At 38.5% G+C, this 12,827-nt stretch overlaps 1 long non-coding RNA gene across 1 annotated transcript in view; it reads right to left on the bottom strand.

Annotated features, from left to right (window-relative positions):
* LOC144329577 (uncharacterized) overlaps positions 1-11,813 on the bottom strand; it is a 58,315-nt gene extending 46,502 nt beyond the window's left edge. The window contains exons 1-2 of the long non-coding RNA XR_013394943.1: positions 11,662-11,813; positions 4,013-4,148 (exon numbers count right to left, since the gene is read on the bottom strand). This is a non-coding gene — a long non-coding RNA (uncharacterized LOC144329577). The remainder of the gene's footprint in view (positions 1-4,012; positions 4,149-11,661) is intronic.
* Positions 11,814-12,827: the final 1,014 nt, after the last annotated feature.

The raw sequence follows: 12,827 nt of genomic DNA on the forward strand, positions 1-12,827 counted from the left end.
TTCCATTGCTCATTAACGACACATACATTTGCCAGAAATTATCATCTCATGGTATTGTCCTGTTTTCATGCTTCCTAAATTGTGTTCTGCTGAATCATGTTACAGAAGAAATTTGAATCAGCCACAATACTTTTGGCTGCAAATAAAAGAAAGTTCAACTCAAAGTGGCTTAAACTAAAAAGGGAATTTATTTTTTCTGGTTCACTTAACTGATGAGTTCAAAGGTATGTCAGCTTCAGGCACTGATTTAAGATTAGGGTACTCGCTCTGTTTCCCTGCATTTCTCTTGGTGCTATTCTCATCTGTTTCCTCTTTCCTCTGGCTCATTTCTATCAGTAACAAAATGCTACTGCATTTGGTGAGGTGTCTGGTGACACTACAATATATCAGAGCATTCAAATAAAGAGTCTCTTTGCTCAGATGCCAAACAAATGCTTTGAGCTTCATTACTAATAGACAAAATTAGGCTATGCACCCACTCTTGAAAAATATTTACTCTGACCCAAAGAATGGTGAATGAGTCAGTTTAAGCTAAGCGGTACTGGGATAGCAAATGACCCCAACCTGTCAGTGGCTTGCAAAGCAACAAAGGTTTATTCTCATTCAGCTTGCATGTTGGCAGCTGCAGATCAGCTGAGACTTGAGCCATGTCCTCTTCATTTTGAAACTGAAATTGAAGTTGAAGTCACTGTCTAGGACATATTAATCTTGTAGCAGAAGTAAACGAGTAATAGCAGAATTATATGGTGACTCTTAAAACTTCTGCTTGAAAATGGCACAGATAACTTCCACTCACATTTTGTAGGGCAAAGAAAATCATTGCCTAAGCTTTCATCAATGGGATGAAAAGTAAAATCTTTCTGGAAGAAAAGCCAGATAGGATGAGTTTGAAATATTTTGAACACAATGCAATCTACTGAAAATGCTATATGTTGATTGGCTTAAACTGGGTTGCTCATTCCTGAATCAATTACCAGGTCAGGGAGATGGGATTATTCCTTTGGGTTTGTATCAGTCAAGGTCTACTCTTCTAAGTGAGAATGAGATGAATCATACCTAAACCACCTGGTCTAATTTACCTACCAATAGATAGGTCATATTGGATACACCATTTAAACACAAGAAAACTGGACTTCAATCCTTCAGACATCAATGCTTGACACTTCAGAGCCAGAATTTAAAGCCAGGTCAGTCAAATGTTTATCTCATTCATTCCATTGTACTAAAGACTTTGAAATTCGTACTACTATGTCTAAAAACAATCTCCTTACCTGACTCATTTGACCAATACATTTAACATAGGTAAAGATCATATTGGAAATTTACTATTATTTTTGGACAATCACCATCTTTAAAATAATTAATAGGTCCCAAATTTGACAAGCCACATCAATTGGAGAAAAAAAAAATCAGAAAATGGCATATTTCATCTAGGAAAACAGGCATTCTCATACAATGCAGTACAGAATATATATTGTACAAACTTCCTTAAGATCAGTTTGGCAGTACTGTATCACTCAAAGCAAAAGCCTTTAAATATGCTCATAGATTGACCCAGTAATTCCATATCTAGGAATTTATCTCATGCAAATAACCATGCATGAGTGGGAAAAAATAATAAAAATAAAAATAAACCACAAGGGTGTTCAATGAAACAAAAATTTAAACAATCTAAATATTCAAAACCACGGGATTTGTTAAGTAAACCAAGAAATATGCACTCGGCCGGGCGCGGTGGCTCAAGCCTGTAATCCCAGCACTTTGGGAGGCCGAGACGGGTGGATCACGAGGTCAGGAGATCGAGACCATCCTGGCTAACACAGTGAAACCCCGTCTCTACTAAAAAATACAAAAAACTAGCCGGGCGAGGTGGCGGGCGCATGTAGTCCCAGCTACTCAGGAGGCTGAGGCAGGAGAATGGTCTAAACCCGGGAGGCGGAGCTTGCAGTGAGCTGAGATCCGGCCACTGCACCCCAGCCTGGGCGACAGAGCAAGACTCTGTCTCAAAAAAAAAAAAAAAAAAAAAAAAAGAAATATGCACTCAACAAAGGACTTTATGCTATTAAAAAAGAACTTCATGCCTGGATAATTACCTAGAAAGATTTTTAAAAATTGTTCTGGCAAATGTAAGTTATTAAATGGTATATGCAATATGTTTCCTTTTATAAGTGTATGCAATAATAGAATATTTGGATTTTTAAAATTTTTGTTTACATTTATATTCAAATTTTATACATCAAATGTGTATGACTTTTATACTAAGAAAATAAACAATTAAATTTTCTTTTTTAATGAGTCACCCTCCTAAGGCCAAGTGAAACAGATGAGATTACCAACTGCAGAAGTAATTAGCTCTAAGAATATGTTGCTGGTTAGACTAGGATGCTTCTCACATATGATAGAAGAGATTAAAATACAACCTAAGCAATCTATGATATGTAGTTTTGTGATAGCCCAACAAAAATGGGTCTAGAAAACGAAAAATTCTGATTTAAAATGATCAATATGACTTTCACCCTTGTCAGAGAGGGAGGCAGAATTTTACTCAGGCAGAAGATGGCCAAACATCCAAATGTTCCACTATGGTGTTAACAACACCAGGTTCATTTTATTTTAATCCAGTACTGACCAAGCTATCTCTGTCTGGATTTTTCTTTTTCATCAATAGGCAAAACCTCACATCATGACACATGTTATTTGTCCTGACTGGTAGAATTCCCACTGAACCTGTCAAGGAAAGAATTCTGGTCTACAAACCAGTTTTTGGGGAAATGTAATCAGTGTCATTGTGTTTGCCAAGCTCATTTTCAATTAAGAATGAGTTACTCCCATCAAGTGGGGGACAGCCAATCGGCTTCTTTCTCTTTATTAACATTTCCACTTTCTTCTATACTTACAAAATTTCCAGTGAAACTAGATGTGTTGGCCAATGATTGTAAAATTTCATTCTTGAGATCTTTAAAACCATGGGTATGTGTTACCTCTACTCAGTAATTTCATTAAAATATTTGATTTAGTACTACAGAAAGGAAAATTAGACATGTGACTTTTCAATATTCTAACCATACTTCTACCTAGTATTTCAGTGATAAATCTCCTTTACTAATGCCACAGTGCCTGGGCACATATTGCACAGCCACGCTATTGTGCCTTTATTCAGACTCTTCCTTAAGTCTTGAACCCTTCTCATACCACACATTAAAATCCTTCTCAACTACCAACCCCCAGATGGAAAACTAAGTTCTTTGGCCCATACCACTAAACCCTAGAACTCTGGATCATATTAAGTAAGAATGTAAATTCAATACAAGCCTGTAGTTTATTTTGCTCATTTCTGTGCGTATATTACTTATTTAAAAGTGTTTTTGTGTTAGTAGGAAATGCAAATTGCAAGAATTAGTGTAATTGTCTTATTTCTAGCTTTCCTCCTCACTAGACTGAATGCTTATTGGAAACAGACAAGAACAGTGTTCATCAGAATCTCTGATGGTATTGCACAACATGCATGTTTAGCTTTTTATGCTGATAGTTTTCAAACATATAACTAGTAGAGATAATGGCTGCAGCTCAAATAATCCAGTTTCTATTTTAACTGGCTTTTTTATATTCAACAACAAAAATTTTGAGCAATTCAAAAATGCATTTATGCATGAACCAAAGATAGAGTGATCTCATGATGTAAAATCAAATTTCTATCCTGAGTATTACATCCCTCACTTAAAAGCTAAAAACTTTCAATGTTTTCAAGTTCAGGTCCTAATTTAATAGATAGAGTCAATTAAACCTCTCAAAACGTCACTTGGAGAATGGAATTAGCAAGATAACACTTCTTGCTGAAGCATGATACATCAGTATCAGAAATATAACCTGCACTAGTATTCAACATTTGTTTCAAAAATGCTATATTCTGAGGCTTTTCATTATGATAGCCGAGCTCGCTGCGTTTTTTTCCCCAAGAAAAGTAATAAACGTGACAGAGAGAAGCACCCAGATGGTGCCAGGACATACTTACTCAAGAATGTCTTCTAAAACAAAAGTGAAATGAATAGAAAAGTAAGCCAATGCCTCCAGATACCTCTACATCATGGAGCCACAAAGGAATTCTGGCGCAAGACCACTCCTGAAGTATTTTGACATTTGCTCCTTCTCTGGAAAACAGAAAAGCGTTTTTGAAGTTACAATACATTTCTGCAGTTCAACAAGGAATAACAGAATCTCATAGTTGAAAATATCATGAACAATTTGACCTGGGGCCAGGACGATAGGAAATGTAAGGCAAGAATGGCCAATAAAGAGGAGCACCCTAGGCCAGGTGAGGAGTTGGTCCCCCAGAATTGGGCAGAAGGCTTGCAGCTAATTCAATCCAGCCTTGGCAGGCTCAGATATCCAAGGAAAGCAGGAGCATGTGCACAGCAGCTATTCTGTGTCATGAGAATGGCAGCATCACAGTCTCAAGTTGATCTATTAAGTTTGAGGCACGACTCCAGTAAGATCAAATGAGCCAAATGTATGAGGAATCAGGGTCACAAACAGATTGGAACTCACTGCCAGGCTCCGTATCTGGTAGGGTTGCAGTAACGGTCTCAGAAAATCAAGGCACAAATGCAGTCCTGATGACTTGAAATTCATGACCCACGTGAACAACAAATACCCAATGACATTATTCACTTTGGCACAAAGTAGCAAAACCACTTCGAGCCCACACAACTGGTGAGGATGCAGTTCCTGTTACACTGAGAGGCTAGAACTCAGGCAGGTATTGGGGACAGATGTAGTTGTGAACAAGTCCTAAAATCAGGGAAACCCACAGTAGTAATAGCTAACAGCTACTGAGGGTCTACTATGTGCCAGACTTTGCACTGGATCTTTATATGAATTACCTTTTACTATTAACATTACCACCACTAACTATGAAACATTTACTGAACATATATTATGTGCCAAGTATTTTTCTATGTATTTTACATGCATTATCTAATTTAGTCCTTACAACAACTGTATGTGCTAAATATTTCATATTTCAATTCTTATATAAAGAAATTCAGATAAATAACTAACTTGTCCCTGATTCAATATCTTGCTCCCAGGTCACACAGATGAACAAGTGACAGAGCTGGGATTTTAATCCAGGCATCCTGAATCTAGAGTCCCAGTCACTACCTCATAATCTCATTGAACCCCCAGGAGTAGCTCTTGCTATATGCAATTTACAGTTGATGAAATAGACTCATTGAGGCTGCATGATTTGCCAAGGACATCCAGGACCTTCTGGTGTCCTCATTTAATCAACCCAGAAAGATCTTTCCTTGGGTCACCCATTAAGAAAGTGCCAAGGGCACACTGAAGTTGTGTGTTCCCATCTCAAAGGTAAGGATGGATTACTTACACTAAACGGTTTCCTAATCTACTGCACAAGTCCCTCAGTTTTTGCCTCTGGTTACCTCTTTCATTTTATGGCCATCTCACAAGATCTAGAATACAACTTTTTTCTGTCATTCTTCCTTTCTTCTCTCCCTTCATTACTAGCAAGTGAATCTCATCACATATGAATCTTAATTCAGAGAGATACTCCCTGAAACTCAATGAAGTCAGCCTGGGAGGTTTCAGGAAGACAGTAAGGGCAAGTGAATCTCTAAATTCCTTGTATTCATCAAATTCCTCCCAAATTTCCTCACTTCATTGTTTTCCCACATGACCACATCGGCTTAGAGCCAGCTCCTTTCCTTAGCACAATTCGTGACACCTGATAGTCTTAGAGTTGTTTGATCTAAGACAGCAAGTTACTGCTCTGCTGTGGAAAAAGAGGTAGCATTTAACTACTGGAAAGAAAAAGGGGTGGGCAGTAGTGAGCCGGCACTAAGTCACGAAGCTCCAAATTGGACTTGACATGGCTGGAAGAAGGCAGGAAGAAAAGAGGGCAGAAAGCACAGGAAGGAAGAGTCACCATAGTTCTCATGTGAATAAATATTAGAGCAGCTCGCTAAGGACACAGGTGATTACTTCTGTCATTTCTCAGCATATAGACCAGCAGTTGCAGATAAGGAGTAGGTCCCTGTGGGAGGCTCAAGGTGCTACAGTGGAAGTACCAGGATTTCGCAAGTAGCCCAGAGTGTGCGGGATGCTGGGATGCTGGGCAAGCATCACCCCGTGTCGTCCTTACAAGAGCACTGCCAAAGTGGCTCCTAAATAAAAATGACACAAATGGCTATACACTGAGAAGTATCTTTCCTGTCTTAGTCCCTGTCTAACCCCATTCCTATGCTTAACCTTTAATGGGAGACATTTTGATTTGCCTCTCATTTATCCCTCTGATTTTTTTTTTTTTTTTTTTTTTTTGAGACGGAGTTTCGCTCTTGTTGCCCAGGCTGGAGTGCAATGGCATGATCTTGGCTCACCACAACCTCCGCCTCCCAGGTTCAAGTGATTCTCCTGCCTCAGCCTCCCAAAAAGCTGGGACTATAGGCATGTGCCACCATACCCGGCTAATTTTGTATTTTTAGTAGAGACAGGGTTTCTTCATGTGGGTCAGGCTAGTCTTGAACTCCTGACCTCAGGGGATTCACCCGCCTAGGCCTCTGAAAGTGCTAGGATTGCAGGCGTGAGCCACTGTGCCCAGCTGATTTTTTTTTTTTTAATTTTGTTTGCTTTGTTTTTATAGATACAAACAAACGAAATTATAGTCTTATTTTTACCCAGGAGCGGTCATATTATCCATGCTTTGTACTCACAGGGAAACCAAACTTCAGATAAGTTAACTGGTTCTCCCTCTGGGCTGGTCCTTGGCTGATGAAGAATCCTCCTACTCCTGGAGTTGCTGCTGGCAACAGGATCCAGCCTGAAGATCAAGGATCAAGGGACACAGCTGAGAGTCACTCTGAATTCAGAGTTGCTGCTTGAGTTAGCAAATTGGAAGGCCTGAAAAATGCCATTCCCCTTTCCTGTGGTGCTAAGAAATCAAAGATCTAAGCTTTTGCACTACTAATGCCTGAAGCTGGAGGTTTTCATGAACCATTCAATGGGTGTCTTTATGAAAGCTTCCTAGAAAGAAAGGCAGAGGTATGTGTGCTTGGGATAAGGTTGTCAGATACAATATAGGGTGCCCAGTTAAATTTGAATTTCAGATAAACAGTGAGTAACTTTATTATTATAAGTGTGCCTTGCAACACTTTTAAATGTGTTTGATGATGATGATGATGATGATGGTGATGAGCTAAATCTGACAGCCTCAGCATAGGGAGGTGTTGAACATGGGCCTTTAGTCCTCTAAGGGACAGCTGGCCTTAGATCTGAGGGGCTGATGGGTTCCTAAAGTTTTGGGTAAATTGGGATCTAACCCTTTACATTAATAAGTCCTAAAATAGAAGTCTTGACTTCTAGGTTTCATAAACCTTAAGAATAGAGAAGACCACCTTCATTATTTCTGGAAATACAGCTTTTTGAGTGTTTTCTCAACCCCAATTAAACTGCTGCAAAAGGGCCTGAGGATGGCAACTGTAGCCTAACCTAGCTAGTGCTGTGTTGGCATTTCTCAGAATTGTTTGTTGTTATTAATTTAGCAGGTGGAAAATTATTCATTTTACTTTGGTTTCACTTTCTTGATTATTTTATGAGCTAACATTCTCTTCTGTGTTTCTTTACTATTTGTGCTCCCCTTCATATAAAAAATAAACCCTTTTATCCATTTATGTTTAATTTTAAATGAGCTCATCACAGATTATTATAGATATTAGACTATCTGTTATATTTGATGAAAAACGTTTTCTGTCTTGCTTCTTGTCCCTTCATTTTAATTTTTAATTTACATATGTTTAATGTTTATTCACATGAGTCTATCAGTATTATTTCCTTTGTAGTTGTTTCTATTTACTTCAAAGCAATAGAAATTTGTCTTCCCTGTATTCCTCTCATAAAAGTTTTATTTTCTACTTGTCTTTCTACGCTTAAGAAAAATCAATTAACTCTTTAGTGATTCTCAAAAAGCGGTTTGAGCATCACTTGCACCAAAATACCTGTTTTGTTTGTTTGTTTGTTTGTTTTAATGTCCATCCCCATTACGCTTGGCAGACCTTATTAATCAAAGTTATTCCAGAGGACCATGGAAATATGTATTTTTAACCACTTTCTAAGTGATTCTTCTGCATCTGAAGTTTGAAAATCACTTCTTTAAGCCATATGAAATTTACTAGACATCTTTGTTTTCAAGCAATAAGTTGACTTGAGATAACTTAAGCAAAAATAATATTTGTTGGACAAATTGGGAGAGTGGATGTAATTGAAGTAAAACCTAAGGAACTTGGCTCAGAGATGAAAAGATCAGGCAGCTCTGGCCGACCTGAAAAGAATATAGGAGTGAAGTGAAGGAACACTCACCGTCCTCAACCCCCTCTACTCCCACTCCTCAGGATGTAAACTCCTTGGGAACAGAGATCTGTGCCTGAGCAGGTGCTCAATGAGTGTTTTTTCTTGTTGTTGCTCCATTCACAGCCCCTTGAAACTGTCTCCAATTGTCCTGACTTGGGCGACAGCCACCTTGTGACCAGAAAAGGGCAGGGAATTTACAGTCCCACCCACACTGCATATACAGAAGAGGTTATCTCCCAAAGGAAATTAAATTTATCACCACAGGAAGGAAGAAACATTTTCAGTGGGTTAAAAACAATTATCTAGTGTATCATGGTATAAAATACAGCTCTAAGATAATTTTTTCCCAAATGGTTTGCCAATTATTCCCCAAATCGCTTATTCATTCATCAATTTTTCATTATTTCTTATATTGAATACTTTACTTAACATGGGTTACATGGCAACACCCAGTTACATCTATATTGAGATTTGTATTTTATTCCATACACCTGGAACTGAAGGTTAATAACATTAAATTCACTTCATTTAAGACACCAGGTTTTCCCATTAACCTTTTAGAAACCATAAAAAGATTAAATAGACTGTTCCTTGATTTCATTTTCTCCAAATATGCTTCTAGTTTTAATAATCTTATTCTTCGAATTGCAAGCATCTTGCATTTCCCTCTAGGACTAAAAGTATGTTTGTTTAGCAACGGAACTCACTCTGCTTATTTCCTCTCTCTCTTTAGGTATAATCCACACAGAAATCAATCATGCAATTAAAACCTTTCTTCTTTGAACTTCTCAATAATAGCAATCCCAATCTTCGTCACATGAGTTTATTTAGGAGATACAAAGCCACAGAAAACCAAAGAGGAAAGTTCTAGCAATATGTACCCATAATTTCTCAAGATTCTTTAGCATTCAAGGGAGGCTTTCTGCTTAATAGCCAAATAATTTTATCTAAGCCCCCGTTCAATATTTTATCAATTTATTGCATAATAGCTATATTTTATTCTCCTTCTTACTCCTGAGAATTCTCAGGAAATAGCTCCACACAATAACAAATCCCCCTTGATTATCATTGGCCATCTCTTACTCTGAACCACTGCTCTAGGGCCCCTGCTGGTCACCTCTCACAACTGTTTCTCAGGATCGTTTTGCAAGATGTTCTCAAAGAACACAGCCCAAGAGACATAGCCTGTGTCTTGGTATAGCCCATGCCAGAAGAACACAGACCTTTTCCTAATTCTCCTTCGCCTAGCACATGCTAAGCTATGAGGTCTGATGTCTACTGAAATATTGACAATAACGCAAGGAAAAGGAAAATTTTAAACTGATGTGAGACAGCACCACTCCTATGATCCCTAGGTCTGAAAGTGTTTTTCCTCCTTCCTTCCTTTCAACGGCTGGCTCACCTCGCCCATGAGAATTTCGTTGTCTTTTTTGCCCATTGAGTCCAAACTCTTACCCACTTCAGTCCCAGAGAAATGAACAAGCAAAACCACCCCCTTCCCTAATTTAAGGCCCAATTTATTTATTTGATAGAATAAATCACAATAAAAACATATCCTTTCCACTATTCTGGGCTCCAGACAAGGCCACTAGAAAGTATAGTCCTCTACATATGTTTATCTGACTGGGGGACACTGAACACTTTAATCCACTGTGAACTGAACCACACCAGCCGCAGATCATGTTTACAGCTCAGCTGAAACAAAACATCAGTCCTGCCTGCTGCCTGTTGGGAGGAATCAGGTCTTAGGAAGATCTAACAATATTTAAGCCAACATGCTTCCTAAAAGAAAACAGTGATTTTCTGGGATAGCCCAAACTAAATCTACGTGAAGAAAATAAAATGTCTTTTCTTGTAAGGACACAGTCATATTAATGATACTCCCAATTTATGTTACTAACAGGGCACATGACTTACATCCTGATCTGAAACCTTTAGCAGGGTTTTACTGACATCATGTGGGTTCAGAGCTTCCCTGAGTAGAGAGAAAAGCAGGCATCTGTCTTACATGTATGTGATGTAATGTCTCGCCAAAGACTTAAGGCTAGGAAAGCAGTAAGCAGTCCAGGAGGGAAAAATAAGCCTTGAATTCCCTGGTGAAGCATGATGAGTGATGTAAGGAGGAATGTGGTAAGCAACAGGCTGAAAGTTTATGCTGGCAAATGTTACCTTCGGCAGCAAGACCCAGCATGAGAGACAAACGGAACATCCTTGGCAGCAAAGGCAGGTTTCTATCATCTTTATTGTAAGGAGGCTTATCCTTGGGTCACAAAAGTCTGTCCAGAGTAATGATTCAGAATGCCATAGGGAGCTGCCAACAGCAAGGGCTGAAGGGAGGACTTTGATTCATCTCTTGCTGGTATTGCTTCTCTTGTGGCTTCAATGCTACAAGTGAAGTATCAGTGACAAGAGCTTGCTCTCCTGGAGAGGCGTTCAGAAGGCATAGGAGCCAGCAAGGTGGGCTCCCTTTCAGGTCTTCATCATTTATGAGCTGGGGGGCTGTAACTCTGGGCAAGTGTTTCAAATTTCTAAATGCCAGCTGGAAAATAGCACAGCGAAAAGAGGAGCTGGGCATGCTTTCATAGTTTTCAAGCATGAATGACGGGGGGATTGGCAAAAGTGAACACCTAACGGGAGATGGATACAGATGGCAAGATAGAGAATCACGGGACCCCTCTTACAAGTGAGTAGCCCCCAACTGCCAGATAATTTAAGCTCCGTTTCCCTACAGTTTGTCCTTTTCACACTTTTTTGTAAAAGTTTAATGGAGCTCCAGCACAATTCATTTGACAATAGTAACTATTTACTGTGACTGGCATCTGCCCTCTAGTGGTCTGAAAATTGCAATGCCTCTTACTAGTACATTTTTGAACTTGGTAATTTTCAATCGTCGGGCGACCCCTGTTGGCTTGATAGTGGTATCTCAGTATGTTGAGCTAAAAGAAACCAAAAATCACCTGGTCTCTTTCTTTTCATAACTAATTCCTTCCAAAAATGCACCTGGCTCTTGCTTTAACACCCAACTCCACATAAAGATAGCAGAGCAAAACAAGATCACAGAAACTTCTTTCCCCACCTGATGAAATGGTTATTTTTTAAGCCAAATAATACACTAGCAGCAAGAGAGGAGAGGGTACAGCTTGAACCGTAAGGTTTGGCATCCATGAAAAGAAAGATTCTGATATGACTGGTACAACTCCTAAGGCCAGCCCTTCTCCCAAAAGCAAAGGTAGTCAACGAAATACTGAGGATTCAAAATAATAAGCTTTAATTAAAAAATAAATGGAAAGTCACACCCACCTCTGAAACAGATTCTTTGGTGAGGGGAAGACACAATAGCTCCAGATAAAGCGAGAAAAACATCAAGGAGAATCCATCCGCGTCATTTTACAGAAACTACAAACAAAACTGCTCCCTGCTAAGCATGAGCAAAATGGAAAGAAGCAGCACAAAATTATGCAAATCTACTACTACAAAAACAAGTAGTAAACAAGCAAAAGGCAAACCAAAACCAAAACCAAAAACCCTCAGGAAGAAAATAAAACTCAAAGGTGAAGTGCAAGTTCTTTTTGAATGCTTAATTACAGAGAAGAGTTCATTAAGAATATTAATTCAGTAAAACAATACCTCTAAGATAAATCATAAAATCAAGAAGATAGAAGAAGACATTGTGGAGCTAAGAAAAATTGAAAAACAAAGCAATGAGTTATAAATATAAGTTATAAATTGTAAAGGAGAGAAAAATGTAGCTGCAAATGGCATGGAGAGATGGCTGGGGATAATCACAGAAAATGCAGGATGAAAAGACAAAGCAATTAAAAAAGATAGAAACAGAGAGAAAAAATTATCCAACATGAAGACAGCTGACATCCTTAAAGTATAAGGAAAAAAAAAATAAGAGAATCCAAAGATATAACCTAAAAAGTTTCCTGAAAAGAAGAACGGTATTAATGGACAAAAATGAGGACAACTTACGTCCAGAAAAATTGATACGGAATGGTCTAAATTGGGAAATTTCCTGGTTAAACTATTAAATGTTAAGAATCAAGAAAAAAATTAGACATTTAGATAGAAAAAGGCAAGTCAGCTCCTAGAAGGGGAAAACGTCAGGTGGTTTCATGGCTTTGCCATGGCAACTTCAGCACCAAGAGACATGGAGTATGATCACGAACTTCTGAGAGAAACAATGTGATTCAAAAATATTATGCCAAGCTAGGGTGTCATCAAGCATGGAGATAAAAGGCAGATATTTTTTGACATGGAAGAGCTTGGGAAATATAATACTCACGAACTCATTTTGAAACAAAACCAAACTACACAAAACTGGCAAGTAATCCAATGGAACAAGAGATGAAAAATAATAAAGAACTGGAGTGAAAAAGCTGTGATGAAAAGAACCCATGTGGAACACCATATTTATTGAATTTCACAGCTAAGGCTAATCCTGTGTGGCCTTGAAGGTAGTA

Source organism: Macaca mulatta, chromosome 6 (assembly GCF_049350105.2).
Source record: "Macaca mulatta isolate MMU2019108-1 chromosome 6, T2T-MMU8v2.0, whole genome shotgun sequence".
Classification (NCBI taxonomy): domain Eukaryota; kingdom Metazoa; phylum Chordata; class Mammalia; order Primates; family Cercopithecidae; genus Macaca; species Macaca mulatta.